At 31.2% G+C, this 21,051-nt stretch overlaps 1 protein-coding gene across 1 annotated transcript in view; it reads right to left on the bottom strand.

Moving 5' to 3' along the window:
- LOC145314690 (uncharacterized) overlaps positions 1-21,051 on the bottom strand; it is a 213,589-nt gene that overhangs the window by 89,533 nt on the left and 103,005 nt on the right. The window lies entirely within an intron of this gene.

The following is a 21,051-nucleotide window of genomic DNA, read 5'->3' as shown; positions in this document are numbered from 1 at the left end:
AGAAAGAACATATTAAAATTAAAAAAGACAAAATAATAGAAATATGTCTAAGTATAAATTTGTTAAGTCTAAATATATTGATTGAAACACGACATGGTATTAATTAATATCTATATTTGAAAAAACAGAGACAATAATGTTCAATATCATTAGATTATTAGTGTAGCAATAACAAGTATACTTAATGGCAGAAATAACAGTAATGTATCGTACAGTAAAACTATTTTCAAATGAGATTAGACAATCAACAGTTACTTATCCTGTTATGTCATTAGAGAAAAATATTGCTAGCCGCTGAGCTGATATCGGTCTTCTCTTTACGGTGATTTTTCTTATTTGTCGTCCAGGGAAGGTTATTGACTATTTTGGAGATAGTTACCTCCACCCTCCCAATAGCTCATGGAAAACAATTACCCTTTTAAAATTGTTTTCCTCTTCCTTTTTAAAACTAAAAATGTAAGTAAATTAAATGTAATGGTCAACTCCTTCCTACCCCCTTAGCCTCTAGGGGCATAGCCGATAGTTAATTGATACAAACAAATTATAAGGTGAGAAACAAAATAATTATCAATTATCATTTTGTTGCAAAGACTAGAAGACTAAAAGATAGACAGACGTACAAAATCTATTATTGAGTTGCTGCAACACCGAAATAAATTTCATGATTTTGTCAATGATTTTTCTCATTTTTCAACCAGCATAAACAAAAAAGTGCGGTTAGAGGTTAAGCATTTTTAAAGCAAAGCTTTTTCACATCAAGAAGTGTGTCCGTAAATATTAAGTATTTAATTTAGGAATTTTAGAACTATATGTTTATTATAAACATTAAATAAGAATTCCTGTAACAATTAGGAACATAGCAACTTTTTACAATCATCATTAGAAAGTCTCTTTCAAACATTTTTGACATTTTTCATGAATTTTGATATAGATTGGACAAACGCGCTGTGCTATTAAATTTGTCTGAATGGTTAGGAATTTTTTATGGATATTGTCATCTTTCTTTAAACTGCATTTTAAGAGAATCACAAAAATAAAAAAAATGTGACCAATTTCAATTTTATTACATTTTTTACTTTTTATGATATTTTATAGTCTTTATCAAATAAGAAAATTGTTATTTTCATAAAAAATCAACGAAAGTACAGTGTTATACAGTAAGAAAAAAGAAAATGTTTAAACAAAATCTAATCATACAGGGTACTCTACAAAAGTACAAGGAAAAGATTAACAAACATTATCAATAAATCACTGAATATGACATATTCGTTAAATTGTTATTATGATTTTATAATTTTAAGAAATTTATATAAATTATAAAAATCGATAATAAACAAGGATCATAAACCGCTAAACCGAATAACAGACATCCTATTTATAGAATATCTATTCTTCTAAAAATTATGTACAAAATAGCTACTTTCATTTTTCTTTCCCTTACTATGAAAGTATGTAACAAAAATATCAACGGTACTTAATAAAGTAGAAAACTGTATGGAAAGTGAAATCAAAATTTTAAGTATTTAGTTTACACATATCTTTGTGAAATAATATTATAGTGAATAGTATATTCTATGAATTCCTAAGCCGGCTTAAAATTCAAGTTTTAAGCCAATTTTTTGGAATTCATAGTGTAAACTGGGGATTTCATAGTGTAAATGAAATATGACACCAGGGTTGTAAAGATAAGAGTCTTGGATTCATAGTGTATTGGCTTAAAAGTGGCTGAAGATTTTACACTATGAATTTGCTTTTAAGCTTTTATATTTTTAGAATTAAAAAAATCACGAAATTCCACCTTTTTGTTATCCCATTAAGCCTTTTTAAAAGCCTCACAAAGATATAAATAAAACTTCCCGGAAAAGTACAATCAAATTAACCCAACAGTATCGAGATCTTAAGCTTCAGACAAACACACCTTACTATTTTGTATTATAGGATTGCTGAACTATTTTTTTTATATAAAGAGTATTTTTAAAAAGCGAAGCTTTTCTATAACTAGGGTTGGTCCGTCCGTCCGTACGTCACAGATAGATAGCTCTTTTCATTAATTTAAATAGGTTAGAATTGTCCTATCGATTCCAAACTTTAAATGGTGATTTCTGTAGTAGTTAGGTACGATTTAGAAAGCGTAGCAACTCTATAACCGTTACCAGAATGTCCGTACGTCTATTTTAAACATGTTGATTTTTTATTTTTAATAGTACATTATGTGAGAAAATTATCCGATATTCTGTTCTGATACTCTTGAAGTATTAATGTTCGTTGGTTTTACCGTTTCAGAGCTTCGCTTTTATGGATGTTGTCATCATTGTTTATGGTAAATGTACATTCCTTGAAAGGTTAAGGTAAAAAAAAGTAATTTTAAAATGCATTAAACAAGGCCTAAAAATCCATAAAAGCACGAAACTTTTTTTATTAATGGTTTAAGATCCAAAACTAGAACTAAACGCATTAATTTTTGGCATTTATTAAAAAGCCATCATTGTGACATTATATATATAATGCTGTTTTAAACAAGTACCCTTCTATGCATCTAGGGGCGTAGCTGTTAGTAGATAATAGAGTAGCTGCACTACTAAAATTAATAAATACTTAAATCAGAGAATACCGAAAATTTCAATATAAATACTTGGCATGGGCCCTAGCAAAAAGAAAAAAGTTTTTGCATTAGTCCTTTTTTTTCCCCAAAAAATGTCAAATTTCAAAAATCAAGGATATATATTCTAAAAACAGTAAAATATTTTTTTTATCATATGTGAAGGTTTCTACAATTAGGCTGTGTCCACACGCAGCGAAAAGAACTGAACGGATATTAAGGTTTATAAAATCCTTCTTTCATCAATAGTGTAAAAACAATCTATAGTCTAAAACTAAAGCAACTCTATAATTGTGAAAAGGTCTCTTTTTATCAAAATTGATATAATACATTCATATGCAAAATTGATTTAATGTATAAAACGATTCCTATGACAATGAACAGAATGAGGCTGTTAATAAACAGCAAATGTTTTAAAAACTAAAAAAATACTAATTTTGTCTGTTTCCTGCTTCTTATCTTTAAGAATAAATGTCAATTCCCAAGTTGAAATCTTTGGTAAATCTTTCAAATATCTGGGATAATGTTTAATTTTAACGGAAATACACTTGGCAAATGAGGTGGATTTTTGGTAGCTTCGCTTTAGTTTGCTTACTCGAAAATAATAAATATTCTTATTCAAACTTGTCTCTAATGATATGTCTGTGTGTTTGTTTGCACCCAAAGATCACAACTGATATGAATCTCCTTTTTATTGAAGCTTCTGAAAAGTCATGAGACATTTACTTCAGTGGCAGAATGCGCTCTGCTTTACGAAGCAATATATGCAATAATCCATTGCTTCTACTTTATTATAATTTTTAAAGTTTAATAATTAAAAAATTGTTTTAAAAGTAATGATAATAAAATTTGCAACTATTATGAAGAAATTTCAATTCATCTTTTATTTGTATATTTACTAAAATAGCTCCGCTTGTATTCTAGAAATTGTTCTTGTTATTGAATTTAAGATAAATCTTTTTAAACAGATTTTTACAAGATAATGGAATTTTATGAATGTTTTTAAACTGTTTAATTTTTACAGATTCTCATATGATTTGCTTTTTTTCTTTGTATTTTTCGTAGCGAAGCTACTATATATGTAATTGTTCGTGTCAATCAGTCTTATTTATCTATGTCTGTCTTGATTATTATATATATACGTGTATTAAAATATGATTGTTCTTGTTATCTATTTATTTATGTTATTTGTTAAACTTAAATATCTTGTCACCAAATTTTTACTCCTGTTTCTATCTTTTAAACAAGGATGACAAAATCCTTAAAAGTAAAGCCAATAAATGACAAACGAGCTTAATAAAACCAACTAATTTAGTAATAAAGCTGTATAAATTAAACCAAAGTTAAACGAAAAAATACCCCGCCCCCTCCAAAATTAAAGAAGGATGACAACACCCATAAAAGCGAAGCTCTGAAACAACAGGACAAACGGACATTAACACTTGTATAGTGTCAGAACTGAATAATAAGAATATAATTTATAAAAGTCAAAGCAAAATTGTAGGTAGATTTGTTGTAAAACTTCTTTATAAAGTACATTTACACCTAAAATAAGTATTAACAGTCAGTCAGACAAAAAAAATAAATGACTGTTTAAAGAATTGTTGTTTCCAAGGAAAACCCTGCAATTTATCTCTCTCTCTATCTATCTATCTATCTATCTAGAAGAACCCTGCGACATATTTGTTTACTAACGGCTATTTTTGACATTTAAATATTTATTTCTACAAGAAACAATATACAACAGTCATAAAATAATAAGATATAACATAAGTATAATAGATAGATAAACGTAATCATAGTACTTCATATAACAAGGAACGGAATATTTTTAACATCTAAATAATTGGCGGATTCTTTAATTCGTAGAATTTGTGTTTTTTACATTGTCTTTCTGCCCACAATGCAATAGAATTTAATTAGGTAATATTTAAAACCATGGATCTTAAGGGTGTAAGACAATGGACAATAAAGTGATAAACAACCCCCAACAATGATATAAAAATTACCCTTCCTGTAGACTAATATTATTTCTTTTTAATTTGGATACTTATCTCATATCTCCCCCCCCCCCTTTATTAATGATTAATATTAGTATTGGGATGTAGTAGTTTTATGCGTTTGTTTATTACTTTTAATTAGCCTAAGCTGAGTCATTTTGGTACTTAGTTGCCCCACAGGGTTAAGGTCCCACAAAGATCCTCCTTATTTCAATTCATTTTTCAAATAAGAGAGTGGAGGTTATCAGCTTTTACATGCATTTTGTATTAAAGCACCTAAAATTAATCTGAAGTACCTTAGGTTTTTGTATGTCAAGATCTTGCCAGCCACTTAACCAATTCAGTTCTAAATTAGGTCCTAGGACAAACGTAGGAGTTCCAAACGTCGGAGTGGACACTTAACCTACCTAACCTATTTCAGACCATCTTATAGGTTTTTTATATTCCTAACCCATGCGGGAGGCTTATTTGTACATTCATATATTAACCTAAAAACTACAAGAAATGAACTTGCTATTTTTTCTTGCATCAAAATATTTAGTAAATCTCTTTATGGGGGTCTTACAGCTGTCATTACTCACAAATAATAAATAATTTATAAATTGAAATATAACAAGGATGACAACATTCATGAGTAGCGAAGCACAAAATCGTTTTGGATCAAGGAAACTAGCGGGATTCGTCGTAGTTTCACAGTATATATTCTTCTTTTTCTAGCCTCTGCGGGGGATTTAATCTTGCGGTGCAATCATTAAAATTTACCTTACCCAATCTAACCTAAGATGACCTTTTAAAAGCTACTGTGAAAATACGACTTAGTCAGAGTTTCCAGGCTTTCAGAGCTCTTTAGCATTTTTGTAGCATCTATCTATTTCTTTAAGCGAAGCTACTCTATATTTAGTTTCATTTTGTACATTCATCTGTTTGTCTGTTGGTCGTTCAGTAATGCTTTTTTGGCTGGTATGGGAGTTCTTGAGGCTTATCATATCTATCTATTTCAGTGAAGCAACTCTATATTTAGTTTGTTTGTTGTACATCTGTCCGTTTGTTGGTCGGTCATTAATATTTTATGGCTTTCAGGGGAGGTCTTTAGCTTTATTGTATATGTATATTTCTTTCAGCGAAGCTACTCTATATTTAATAATTTAGTTTGTTTGTTGTACATACATCTGTTTGTCTATTGGACAGTCATTAATCTTTTTTAATGTAGGGGAAGGCTTGTAGCCTTTATAGTATCTGTCTATTTCTTTTAGCGACGCTACTCTATATTTTGTTGGTTTGTTGTACGTCTGTCTGTCGATTGGACAGTCAGTTATTATTTTTAGTATGAAATGATATTTGTCTATTTTTCTGTATGTATTCCTGTTGTATATGCTTTTAATATAAAATTTTCTCTCTTAATCTGTCTAATGTTTAACTATTAAATTTTGATTTTCAAACCTCCCCTCCCTCATGTGCTCCTTGAGGCCTTTAGGGCCGTATCCGCTAGAAACTATAAAATAAAAGTCTTTTTTTAACAGGGATCTAAAGGGATAAGACGATCGATCTAGCTGATTACGAGATTTTACGGACATACATGCAGACAAAATGACATCCTTTTAGGTTGCTAATATAGTTTTCAGATATATTTCAATATGTTCCTCTATTGTTTGGAGGGGATGGGGGGGTAACGCTATATTAACCATCTGGAATAAACAGAATATTAGAGTATGTGAAAATCTCAGACAATGAATTATTTAATTCTAGCATTTTAAAACATCTATTTTATGCAGGATTTCTAAGGGATAAGACGATATAAGATAAATTTTTATGCGTCTTCAATGATGATTATCAAATTTATTCATTCTTTAGATTAAAATTATTGGTTAAAAGGTTGGGACATTTTAAAATTTAAGAAGTCAGTATACTTATCAATTTAAATATAAGTACCCAAAGTTTTGACTCTCTACATGTGTTAATCTTCTATGGTCTTTGGTTTTTTAGAGCTTTCTTTTTATGGATGTTGTCATCCTTGTTTTCTTTAACAGTAAAAGATAAATTTACACTTAATGCTCACTAATATAGAATCTTCGCTGTCTATCTTCAATGGAAGCTGAGAAAATTGCATGTCCCCCATAGCGTTACAGACTGGCGGACTGATGAAGAGACAAAGTAAATTAGAGAGAAGCTTCGCTACTAATAAATAAATTGAATTATTTGAACTTAAATATATAACTTCCAAAATTGTTCTATGTTTCTTAACTCCTTAAATATGAAAAAAGTTTTCGTGTATGATTTAACATAGAATGAATATCAAAAGGTTATAGGTATTGTAACAGAGGGTGGTGGTACCCTCCCCCAAAATAGTTATGAACCTTACAAGGACCTATAAAAAGCTACATTGTAAAAGAAAACCATCTCGGTTCGGTGGTTAGCGAGATCCTTCGATACACACAGACAGACAAACACACACACACTGTTACTTTAATAGAAGGATTATTTTGGATAATGATTTTTAAAAAATGAACACAGCACATAAATTTACCAAAACAAGGATGACAACATCAGACAACATAAATTTGTTGCAAAATAAATTAAATACGGGACATACTTTCATTTTTAGGATGGTTCTGTATCTAAAAGGGCTTCAAAAATAGCTTAAAACCAAGACTTAAATCTAAAATTGAAATAGCCTAGAACCATCACAGGACCTATGGCATTGCATATACTCAATTATTTTTCGTATTTTCAAATAAATTAAGCTTTCTTAGAGGCAAAGTAGTCTGAAAATTATACTGTTGCTCAAAGTTTTGCAAACACATTCTCTCGGATGTTCGCACAAAATTTTGGGTACTTATATATATAAAGGATTTATTAGAAATAAGATGAATAAATTTCTATGTGGTCTTTTTTTCTCTCGATGATAGTTTTTTGAAGCCATGCTACTTATGAAAATAAAATATTTCATTTTACATATTTTTTCAATAATATAAATCACTTGAATCCGACTTATTTACAAAAAGTTATTTGATTTGTTATTTCTTTATATAAAAAATTTGCAAATATTCATGCAAAAATAATGGTTCATTTGAGATTCAATACTTTTGGGATTCTTTTTTAATATATATTTTAAGATAAAATATAAACTTTTAAAAGAGGAGCTTTTCTAACTTTAGATTTGGTAGACCTGTTCGTCTGTCTGTCTGTAAAGCATCACTATGTAAAAATATGTATATTTCGGAATAGATATTTTTATTTTTTATTTGTTGCACATTGTCCATAATACTATATGATAAATAATTTTTCAGAATTCTAATTCAGCTGATATTTAATTGTTTGATTAAAGGAATCGTTTAATTTGTTAAAGTTCGTTTGAATGACAGTCTGATCGATAGATCTTTGCTTCTAGTAATTGTTGTCATCCTTGTTTTCTCTAAAGTTATTTAAACTTACGTAATCTAAAAATAACGAATTACATTTTTTTAAAAAGCAATGTAAACTTTTAAAAACTTCATAATAAACGTATTTACCTACAGATTTTCCTTATTCTATTTATTTTTTAAAGAAAGAATTATAAATCAGGGTATTTTAAGAACAGCATTTAGAAGAATTTCGGTCTTTTCGTGTTTTTAGCAAAAAAATAAGGCCTAATCTCTGGCATCAAACCTGCCCCTAGAGGCTCAAAGACAGTTGGAAAAATACTCAAATGAAATTTTTTTAGAGTAAAAGTGTTTTCAGATTGACCAAATTCGGCTTAGGAGGCCAGAGATTAAGTAGCCAAAAAGTGGACTTATTTTAGGTTCAGCAAACCAATAATCTGGGTACACTTTTACAATTTTGAAGACATTTTGATTTCAGAGGCCCAGGAGGGCTAAAGTCCGCTTCGACGACCCCCCATAAATGGGCCAAAATAATAAATCTTCAACAATTTGATTAGAGCAGGTTTTAGGCTACTTTTGACGACCGGGAAGAAAACATAATCCAATTTTGAAAATTTAGAGGTAACTTCAGTTTTTAACCTTAATGAATGCAATCAAATCAGATGAAGTTTAAGTGTCTAATGATATCAGCTCGACGAGCTGGTCGTTTTTGCTCCTTCTTAAGCAAGTGATTGGTGGCCTCTGGCGGCCTCGAGCCTCAAAAAACCAATCCAAAATGACAATTTTGATGTTTAAAAATTCGTAGCTCAGCTCCTAATGGACCAAAATTTTTGGTTTTTATACTTTTAGAATTGTCTGACCTGCAGTTATAACATACTGAAAGGTCAAAGCTCTAGCTAAAGGTTAAAGGTTCGAAACCCCGCATTGAAAGTAGAAAATGGCTGTATTTTGGAAATAAGCTCATAAAAAATTCAATTTCTTGTTTGTCTTTTATTGAAACTATTTATTGTGCATATACATTTCTCATAACTATCAACAACCTCCAGTTGATTTTTGAAAATCAGTCAACTACAACCTAACCTAACCTAACATTGCTGATTTAACCTAAATAGCATTCTGGTTCCGAGGTGTTTTAAGATTTTAACAAAATTTCAAAACTTGATAATAGACTTATTTATTTGCTATTATTGCACAACATATCAATGCCATATCTCAAAGGTGGCAGGTGTGAGGCCATTTCAAAGTTTTGATATTTTTTTTACGTTACAACAATGTTATTCTTGTTTGTCTATTGAGTCATTGAAACCATTTATTGTGTAAATACATTTATTATAACTATGTACCACCTCCAAGTGATTTTTTAGAAATCTGTCAATTCTAATATAATCTAACTTATCTTTTCTGGTTTTTCCATAACCAGCACTCTAGCTTCGAGGTCTTTTAACATTTTAACAAAATTTCAAAACTAGCTAATAGACTTATCTATTTAAAATTTTTGTACAAGAAATTAATTTCATATCTCAAAGGTTGCAGGTTTGAGGCCCTTTCAAAGTTTGATTATTTATTAAAGGGGGGGGGGGGGTTCGTAATGACATCTATTCGTAAACCGTGAGCAAAATGGTCTAAATATTTAGCTAGACCCTTCAAACTTGGTATATAAGACAGTCCTATAGGTATTACATCTAAATCAAAAAAATCAAAATAAATATTTTAAGGTTAGGTTAGGTAAGAAAAACCCTGCGGAAATGGGGTTTTTAGGCTTTTTTTTGGTCTATTTTGATGTGGAAACTTACCTTAAATTTTTTTTCTTAGGGTTTTAACTTAAATACACTGTGTCTATTCATATGGACATTGGACCGACCCCAGGGGGCTAGGTGGGTGGCCCGCAGGGGTTAAGTGCATTCTTCCCAATATATATGTTGTGATACATCAAATTATAGGTTTTTTAGGTCAAGGAACCCAAATTCAGAGCTAAAATAAGCATTAGACTAATCTGAAGCTAGCCCCAGCGGGCTAGGTTGGTAGCTTGCAGGGGTTAAGTGCATTTTTTCCAATATATATCTTGTTATACAAGGTGTTTCAGAAAAAACTGCGTTTTCCAGATTTGGGAAACAACCATTAGAGTACAAAAAAAATAATTATATGTCCATATTCTCTATAAAAATATGCATCAAATTTGTTACAGGCGTTTTTTAATATCTCTTAAAACAACAGCGCATTTTAGAGCCCAAAGAATTCAAATTGTGTGTGTGTTATTGTATTCTTACAGAATTTTATGCTATAACATTGAATTAAAATCCTTTTTTAACTTGAAAACAACATTTTAACATAAACATCAAAATAATCTGATAATTACATTTAAAACTTAATTGAAAATGCCTTTTTTTAAACCAAAAATCAATATTCTTTTTGCTTGGATTTTAATTCTTAGTATTAAAATTCTTCATATTCGTTCCTCGCCCCTCTCCCTTTAATCTCTTAATTTTGATTGACAGATTATAAGAGATCATCTTATAAAACATGAGTAATTAAAGAAAACGCACTTTTTACAGACAATTTCAAACCATGATAACTTGCTTATTTTTAAGTTATTGAAATGAAATAAAAAGTGACTTGTTTTATTTGTCAATGCACAAAGTATTAAAAGAGATTTTTTTTCTAAAAATGACTTTGTCATAGAGAAATAGAAAAAACTGAAGAACCTAAAAAGGTCTTTTCATGGAGCCAGAAAAGAAAATATGTAAAAAATTTCATATGGGGACATTGATTTAACCTTTTACTACTTTGATATTGTACTTTTGAAACAATATGTTGCAAAATATACAAGTTATTTCAATCTAATTGATATCTCATATTCACCATCAAGCATTTTTCCCCTACATGTACCAATCAGTACAGCCACATTTTTAGAGATATCAAAAAACACCTTAAGTAAGTCCGATGTACATTTTTACATAGAATATGAACCTATAATCCTTTTTTCATATTCCTTCTGGTTGTTTCTCAAAACCGGAAAACACAGTTTTTTTTGAAACACCGTGTATATCAAAATATAAGTTTTTTAGGTCAAGAAACTCAAATTCTGAGCAAAAATTAGCATTAGACTAACCTGAAGCTAACCCCCTGGGCTAGGTTGGTTTTCTGCAGGGCTTAAGAGCATTTACCTAACCTAACCTATAAACTTATATTTTTACAGGTTTTTTTCTTGAATAAACTGTGTCTATTAATGAGGACTTTATTTAAGATGATCCAGCAAGTCGGGGACTGACCCCAGCGGGCTAGGTGGGTGGCTCGCAGGGGTTAAGTGCATTTTTCCCAATATATATTTTGTAATACATCAAATTATAAGTTTTTTAGGTCAGTAACTCAAATTCAGAGCTAGAATTAGCTTAAGACTAATCTAAAGCTAGCCCCAGGGGGCTAGGTCAGTGGCCCACAGGGGTTAAATGCATTATTTTCCAATATATGCCTTGTTATATATCAAAATATGCATTTTTTTTGCAATGTATAGGTTTTTTAGGTCAAGAAACTCAAATTTACAGCTAAAAAAAGCATCAGACTAATCTAAGTCTTAAGTGCATTTTACCTAACCTAACCTAGATCCTTACTTGTTTTTTTAGGGTTTTTTCTGGAATAAACTGTGTCTATTTATGAGAACATTATTTAAGATGATCAAGCAAGCCGGGGACCGACTCCAGCAGGCTAGGTGGGTGGCCCGCAGGGGTTAAGTGTATTTTTTAAAAGTATGTGTTGTCATACATAAAATTATAGGTTTTTTTAGGTCCAGAAATTCAAATTAAGAGCTAATGATAGAATCAGACTAATCTGAAGCTAGCCCCTGCGGGCTAGGGGGGTTGCCTGCAAGGCTTAAATGCATTTTACCTAACCTAACCTGGAATCTTACTTTTTTTAAAGGATTTTTATTGAATGAGATAAAAAAAATTGAGTTTCTTTACCTAAAAATCTAGGTATAATTTGATGTATGACAACACATACTTTAGAAAAAAAAGCACTACACCCCTGTGGGCCACCCACCTAGCCTGCTGGGGTTGGTCCCCAACTTGCTGAATTATCTAAAATAATGTCCTCATTAATAGACACAGTTTATTCAAGGAAAAAAACAAAAAGAAGAAGTAAGTTTCTAGGTTAGGTAAAATGCACATAAGCCCTGCGGTAAATCTACCTAGCCCGCGGGGGTTAGCTTCTGTGGGTCTTATGTCAATTTTAACTTTGAATTTGAGTTTCTTAAAAACCTATATTTTGATATAAAAGAAGGTATATATTGGAAAATATTTCATTTAACCCCTGTGGGCAATTTGATGTATCACAACATATATGTTGGGAAAAATGCACTTAACCCCTGCGGGCCACCCACCTAGCCTGCTGGGGTCGGTCCCCGACTTGCTGGATCATCTTAAATAAAGTCCATATTAAAGGACGCCTGCAAGAAATAACACGTTTTAACTGCTGAAAGACTGCCACAAGAAGACCCAATACCCCAAATTTAAAGCCTTCAGCTTCAATAACAAAAAAGTTCTAGGCATTTCAAAATAGCATTTTATGTACAATGGAATTTTTGAAAGATTTCCAATGCTCATAAAAGAAAAAACAATATTAAATTACGTTGCCTAGACATAAAATTATAACCTTATCTTTGTCAGAAACTTAGATTGCCTGTAACTGATTACATTTTTACAATAAAAACACCACATTTCAAAGTCAAAATCTATGAAAAAAATTCGATTTAAATTGCATTTTTAAACAAAAAATCATAGCGGAAACAAAGGGGTAAACTAATACAAGCTTAGCTGTGATTGGTTGTTAAGCTGATTCAGCCTCTTGATTGGCTACAGTACATTCGGTACAACGCAAGTAAAACTTAATTTTTTTTAATGATTTTGACCATAAAAATGAGTATTTTTATTGTAAAAGTATAATCAGTTACTGGAAACCTAAATTTATGACAAAAATAAGCTTATAAATTTGTTTCTAGGCCACGTAGTTTAATTTCAAAGTTTTGAACATGAGCATTGCAATTCTTTCAAAATTTTCATTGTACATAAAATGTCATTTTAAAATGCCTAGAACTTATTTGTTATAGAAGCTGAAGGCTTCAACTTTGGGGTATTTGGTCTACTTGTGGCAGTCTTTCAGCAGTTAAAGAGTGGTATTTCTTGCAGGCTTCCTTTAATAGACATAGTTTATTCAAGAAAAAAACTTGTAAAAATATGAGTAAGTTTATAGGTTAGGTTAGGTAAATGCTCTTAAACCCTGCAGAAAACCAACCTAGCCCAGGAAGGTTAGCTTCAGGTTAGTCTAATTGTAATTTTCGCTCAGAATTTGAGTTTCTTGACCTAAAAAACCTACATTTTGATATATAACAAGATATATATTGGAAAAAATGCACTTAACACCTGCAGGCCACCAACCTAGCCCTTTGGGGCTAGTTTCAGATTAGTCTAATGCTTATTTTAGCTCTGAATTTGAGTTCCTTGACCTAAAAAACCTATGATTTGATGTATCACAACAAATATATTGGGAAGAATGCACTTAACCCCTGCGGGCCATCCACTTAGCCCCTCTTGGGTCGGTCCAAGACTTGCTGAATTATCTTAAATAATATCCATATGAATAAACACAGTGTATTTAAGTTAAAACCCTAAGAAAAAACAATTTAAGGTAAGTTTCCACATCAAAATAGACCAAAAAAGCCTAAAAACCCCATTTCCGCAGGGTTTTTCTTACCTAACCTAACCTTAAAATAATTTTTTTGGATTTTTTTGCCATTTAGATGTAATACCTATAGGACTAGGCTTATATACCAAGTTTGAAGGGTCTAGCTAAATATTTAGACCATTTTGCTCACAGTTTACGAATAGATGTCATTACGAACCCCCCCTTAATTTTTATTCATTTTTCCCTTCTACAAATGGCAATATGTGTCACAATATTTTGGTCTTTACATTTTTAGAAATGTCTAACCTTCAGTTATAACATACTAACAGGTCACAGTTCTAGTTTAAGGTTTAAGGTTCGAATCCCTGCATTGAAAGTAGAAAATGGCTTAATTTCTTGTTTTTCTATTGAGATATTGAAACCATTTATTTTGCATATACAGTAACCCTTGTCAAGCGGGAGAAGGTTAGACTACTCTACCCTTAACCCTCGCCCAGTTATAGGCTCCCTTTCCCTACTTAAGCGCAATTAGACTACCATAATCCAGCCTAAAGACACTCTTCCTTAACAGGACACCAATACCCAGGTTATCTACTACCCAGCTAAGCCAGGGTATCCCCAAAGTAGTCCTCTGGAAGCTAGAACCAAAGATCTTTAACCGTTGTTAAGACATCTCCAACCGTAGTCTACTTATAAGCCTTCTATACTAAGCTAAGAGGGCTCTATCTCCCTTCTAAAGGACAGTTTTACATCGTAGACTAGCTTAGTAGACACTTTTGTGTTGCCATTTAACGCTAAAACCTCCACCGAGTCCATAAAGGTTAACCGTAGACTTTCCAAGATAGACGCACATCATAGTTCCCCAAGAAAATACACAAGATTTCAAAATTACACTTATAAATGTTTAAAAACATTAAATACCAAATTGACAAAATCCATGTTTCTTCGATAACTAGCGAATGAATTGAGCTAGAATCGATGTTAAGGTGTCTAAATGACCGTCTCGACCCCACGGACTCACACAAAAAATTCGGTTAACTTTGGACAACTTTTAGGGGGGTAGACCAAACGATGTTTGATTTTTTGATGCAAGTTTTGGCTCACTAAAATCCAAAAAATCAGTTATTCCTAGGAAAACTTTTTTGTTTCTCAACCGAATTTGGACTTCAAGGTGGCAAAATGTCCGTCTCAATATGCTACACATGTGTACAAAATTTGGGGTCAAGATTCCAACTCAAAGGGGGCTGGACCACGACTTGTAACTTCAATTTTAGTGAGCCAAAACTTGTATCGATGGACTTACATCTTGTGGTCCGCCTATCTAAAAATTGTCCTAGGATCTTCATCTTTGGAGGGTGAATTCTACTCGGTGAGACGCTCATTTAGACACCTTAACATCGATGGTAGCTCCATCCTAGCCCAAATGGTGGAGAAAACTTAGATTTTTCAATACGCGAGAGGCCGAAATTAGTGTAAGTGAGCCAAAACTTGTATCGATGGAAGTTACATCGTTTGGTCCAGCCCCCTTAAAAATGGCCTAGGTTCACCAAAATGTGTGTGCTTATTCTACTCATTGAGACAAACATTTTGCCGTGTTTATATCTTATGTAGCTCAATCCTAGCCCAGATAGTGGCCAAAACTTGAATTTTTCAGCGGCACCCTTCTAGGTTTGAAAATTACTTATTTCTTCGATAACTAGCGAACGAATTGAGCTAGAATGGTGTCCTAACTTTTAAAATCTTTTTAACTATTATTTTAATTAACAGAAAGAGTGCAATTTATTTAACATCACTGAAGATCAAAATAAATTTATTATCCATTGTCTTATCCCTTTAGTACAAAGTTTTTTTTGTGCGAAGCTTAAGATCTTGACAATTGTTGGAATTTTAAGTGTCTTGTTGTGGTTTTGGGCTATTTATTTAATAAATGCAAGAAAACAGATAAAATGCTATCTAAATTGTAAATATTACAGTTGGAAAGGTTGAATTTTTTTCCTCTCTTAAAAATGATTGTTTTCTTCCCTCTAAACTTCTATTGCCAACTTGGCAAGGCAGGGCATGGCAACTGTGCCTTCAGCCGTTTGATTTTGGCTGCATCTGAATTAATATAATTTATTAATTAAAGCACTATAAATCAATGGATGTATTATTACTTACACCAGAATTTCATGTTCTATAATAATCAAGTAAACTCTGGATAAACGGCCCAACCAAAAAATGTAGGGGAAAATTGCAACCTAAATTGCAACAAATTTTTCTCCTTTGATTTCATCCACGTATATTCTATATCCATTATAAATCAGGGATAAGACTATTATCCCTTCTGTTAATTGAATTAGTGGTTGAAACATTTGATCACTCAACCTAATAAACCAACAGATCAAAATTCAATAAAAGTCCCCAAAGTTATTGAGCCAACGAATAACAAACTTTATTATAAAACTTTGGGGACTAGTATAACAACAGCATAATGTCCCCTCAGCTCTTTCTATGATTACAAATGCACCCTAAAACCACAGAAAACTGAAAAGACAACTTGTTTTATCATTATTTCAAAAATCATTTATTTTGCTAAACAAGTTTTCAAACATAATTATTGCAAATTGTTAACTCTAGTTTCGGATATAAAAAGGTATTAAAGAATAATTTATATTAAAGATAAGTGGGTTATAGTAAGCAATACTTTTAATTTAATAATTGATATTGGAGTTAGATATATTCACCCACCCAACTTTATTATCTGTACATAAATGTAATAGGTGACGTATTGTGGTGTAGCTCCTTTTTATTTGTAGAATAGCTACTCTATAACTTGAGTATTCCAGTACGTCCATACGTTTATGTACAGCAAAACAGAAAACTTAAGTTCATGTAAAATAAAAGAATTGTCCTATCGGTTATAAATTTTAAACAAAATTGAATTTTTGGAATTATAATAGCGATTCTTCTATAAGGTAAGCAACTCTATAATTTGACCAAAAATTTTACAACCAAAACATAGTTACCTTGCTCAAAACTATAATTAAAAATTTGTTAATTTTTTAAGATCTGATTTTAATGATGTTTTTAACTTTTTATCCTTGTAAAATAAAGTTAAAGTTGATGTACATCCCCAATGTTATTTCACAAAATAACCCCTTATGTAGATTACAATTAGTGGTTGAAACGTATGGACACTTAATTTAATAAACCAAACAATCAAAATTTATCAAAATTCCCCAAAGTTGTGAAGCCAATAAATAAGAAAACGTTATCATAACACTTTGGGGACTTGTGTAATAAACAGCGCATTGTCCCCTCTCTCTCTGTAGAATTCATTATTCAGTGGCATGAACAGGGTTTTGCCAGGGAGGTGCGCTAATCATATACATATCAATATATATGACATTCAATATACAATATATCTATCTATCTATCCATCTGAATTAACAAATCAGAAATTAACATTTCTATAATTGTACATTTTTGCCTTTAGTCACCTGACTAACAGTCTCAGAGAATTGGCACAAAAAAATGAGTCCTCTATCTTAATTATGGGCCGAGAATATTGCGTTATCACCTAAACCTGACATACGGACGGACAGCTATAGTAGTTATGGAGAAGATTCAGTCAAAGTAAGATGAAGAGTAGCTGCAAAAAAATGTGTCTTATTTTGTAAATTTCCGTTAAAATTAAACATTGTCTTTAACTTTGAAATAAAAAAAAATTCACAGGGATCTAAAGGGATAAGATTATGGCTGACTAATTGATGTACATCCCCAATGTTGATACACAAAATAACCCCTTATGTAGGTGCTTGAAACGTATGGACACTCAATTTAATAAACCAACCACACAAAATTCATTAAGAGTACCTAAAGTTTTAAAGCCAACGAATAAGAAAATGTAATTATAAAACTTTGGGGAAATCCATGTTTCAATTCTTTTTATTTATGTCTTTAGTAGCATGACTGACAGGGACAAATAGAATAAATAAATGCTAATTTATGAGAGGAATCTAAACAAATGCGCCAAGTGTACATTGAAAACAACAAAAAACTATCACATTTCATTTTTCTGGTAATGTTTGTTGTACCTCCTCGCTGTTCTGCAATAGTCTAGCGTCCATATATTTCATTGGTAACAACCTTTCTTGTTTTTTTGTTTATATGAATAAATAATAAGGCTTACAAAATGATTGAATGTGAAGCTTAGGATACAATTAACAGCAATATTGGCTAAAGGTTTGTCCCTGAAAGTTTGAACTTGATATGGCATTTATAACCTGCCTAAATTAACTACTGACGGACGGACGTACTAACTCTAATTATAGAAAAACAATTTTTTTTGCTGTTTTAAAAGAACACTTATTTTAAAGTATTTAGAACATTTGGCAATAGACATAATAGGTTTAGATCTACAATTTCAGAATTATACCAATAAGGAAAATAGTATAGGAAGTTTTCGACCAAATCATTAATTTTGAAGGTATTATTACTCAATGTAACACATATGTCAATTATAAAAATTATCTTCTTCTGCCACAAAATTCTTTTTAATATGTGTTTCTGAATAACCATCTAGAGCAATAAATCTATTGTTTTTTAGCAAACGGAAACTTGTATAATGGGTATATTAGCCATAAACTCAGAGACTTAAAGGGATAAGCTATATAAAATTCTAAAAAATCCCTAAAGTTATTACACCTACAAATAAAAAAAACGTTATTATAAAACTTTGGGGACTAGAGTAATAAACAGCCTAATGTCTCCTCCCTGTAGGATGAAGAATGAAGAAAATCCTTCCTCTGTGGAACTGTTTAAAAAATGTACTGCCTTTCAATGAAATAGGTCACTTTGACATCCCATTCGATTAAAAACTGCAGCATTTTTTATTTACTTTTTTATTCGGGAAATATTTAGGTATTAATTAAAACTTTCAACAACAAGGCAGTATCAAAAGGCTACTTTTTCTAATAAAATGAAATATACTTTTTCAGATTACAACAGGGAGGGATTGGTCAATGCCGAAAAAATGTCCCATCTTATCATAAGAAAGTACCAACTGTATAAAGACAAATTAGACGATTTTTTGGGGGGGAGAATTTACATTCCATTGTCTCCTCCCTGAATCCTAGTAATTTATATACATGCAATAATAAGCAATAAGCAAAAAACCCGACAAATTTTAAGTTTTCCTTATTTAAAGTAAGGAGGGCTAATTAGCAGCTACTCTATATTTCAATATTTGTGTGGTTTTTTTGAGATTTACTTTAATGAATGTTGTCATTTTAGTTTAGTTATGAAAGGTTAAGTAATGGTAAAGCAGTTCCCTACAAGGTTGAAAATAAAGACCTGTAGGATTGGAGCTTCCCGCAGGGTCCAGAAGAGGGAGGTTAGGTTAGGGTGTGTTTAGTTAAGGTTAGATTTGCCCGCAGTGTTAGGAGGTTTGGATTAAGGAATGCAGGGACTTACTCCCCCCCCCCTCCCTCTTTCTCCGGGAGTTGGTGATGTCATGTGTGAAAGAATTTTTTTAATTGGTTAAAAAACAAAAATTAAAAAAAAAATTTTTAGGGGGGTGAGGTCGCCCCCCCTCTCCCCCCTCAACCCCACTCAAACCTCCCCACCCTGGGTTTAGTGAAAGAATTTTTAAAATCCGTTTATAAATAAAGAAGTTGAATTTTCATTTGGATTTGAATGTTAAGTTTTGTGATTTTAAACCTACTAAATTTATATTTCTCTTTTTAAAAAATTTTTATTACCTCTATTATCAGACGTATAATCAATAACAATGCTTTCATGCATTCAAAGTGGAGATTTTTTTCAATATTGGCTGAATTTTCTAAGCCAATTTCTGTGAAAAATTGAGAAAAATGAAAGGAATTCTTAGTGTAGTTTTACTTAATAGACTTACTGTAATACACTATGATTTCCTGATTTTTTCAGCCACCTGGCTTTTTAAGCCGGCTTAAGGAAAACAAAGTGTAATAATTAAGAATATAAATAAGTATCATTTAAAGAAGCGAAGCTGAATATATCAAACTTTAGAACAAATTAACATTGAACAATTATACAGAAACAATAAAGAAGTTTCATAAAGAGACCATCATTAGCGTGCAGGAGGAGGTTACATGGGGTTTCAATACCCACTTAAGAACAAAATTAAGAAAGATTTGAGAAGTTTATTATTTTCACACCATTTAAATATCACCCCTTCTGAAAAAAACCTGTGTACGCTACTGCTTTCTATTATATTGATATTATTTTAAAGGAGGCCATGTGCATAAATATAGGCTTAGAGCTATTCTTTGTTGACAGAGGCGCAAACTCTTCATATAGGAAATTTTCAACCAAAAATAGAAATTTCAAGATTGCATATTTTAGAATTATAATTTCCAAAGTAAATTATGTGTGAAACTGTTTAAAACCATAAAAATAAATTCTTGGAGAATCTGCAAAATTATTATATAGGTAGTTGGGCAGAGTAGTCTTACTTGCGAAGCTACTCTATTATTAAGTTTGTATCTTAGTCAGCTAGTCTGCCGTCAAGAATGCTATGGGGTAAATATGAAAATATGGTATGAAAGACATTTATAGATCTATTACAAAGGTTTCGTGACTTTTTTATTTTTTTTATATTTTTTACGACAATTGTTCATCTTCTCTATAACTCACTTTGTCTATTTGTTCATCCATTACTTATTGTGTGCTTTGATTAAAGTTAATGGTTGAAACGTTTGGACACTGAACTAAATGAACTGACCAATCCAATATCACAAAAGTCCCCAAAGTGGTTGAGCCAACAAATAAGAAATTGTTATGATAAAACTTGTGTAATTGATGATAAATTATTTATATAACCGTGCTAATTTTGGCGGCCAACCAACCCTGATTGTAAAGCTGAATAAAAAATGTTCAATCAATTTGAGTTGTTTAAATTGACCAGCTTATTCAAAACAAAAGAAATCTAAAATTGGTTGCAAAATCAATTAGCATTTTATTACTGTCGATTAAAAAACAATTTGTAAGAGGAGATGTTTAAATTGCATTATTATACAAATATTGTTGTAATTATTTTTATATTGATCTTAAATTTTTTTAATTTGATTGAGTTCATAATGATATATTTGCCAGAAATATGATTTTTAAAAAAAAATCAATGTACTTTCCCTCGAAGTGCCCTAAACAACAGAACATTTACTCTCTTATTTTTAAATAAAATAGATATAAGAGGAGGAGGGGGCGATTACATGCCTTCTTAGTGCTCTTACCTCCCCCTGGGGTTCCTAAACCCTGCGAAGTTGCCCTTTAATCAATATGACCTAACCTAACGTTGCATGAAGCAATAAGTTTGATTTTTGGAAAGTTCCTGTAGAATTGCATGTGATTTTGAATGTTTGTTCTAATTGCAGATAATTTATGACAATTGCATAGATTA

Source organism: Acartia tonsa, chromosome 3, assembly GCF_053477335.1.
Source record: "Acartia tonsa isolate MP-2025a chromosome 3, ASM5347733v1, whole genome shotgun sequence".
NCBI classification, from domain to species: Eukaryota; Metazoa; Arthropoda; class Copepoda; order Calanoida; family Acartiidae; genus Acartia; species Acartia tonsa.
The sequence above is the reverse complement of the archived record's forward strand: the minus strand, read 5'-3'. Positions and strand labels throughout refer to the sequence as shown.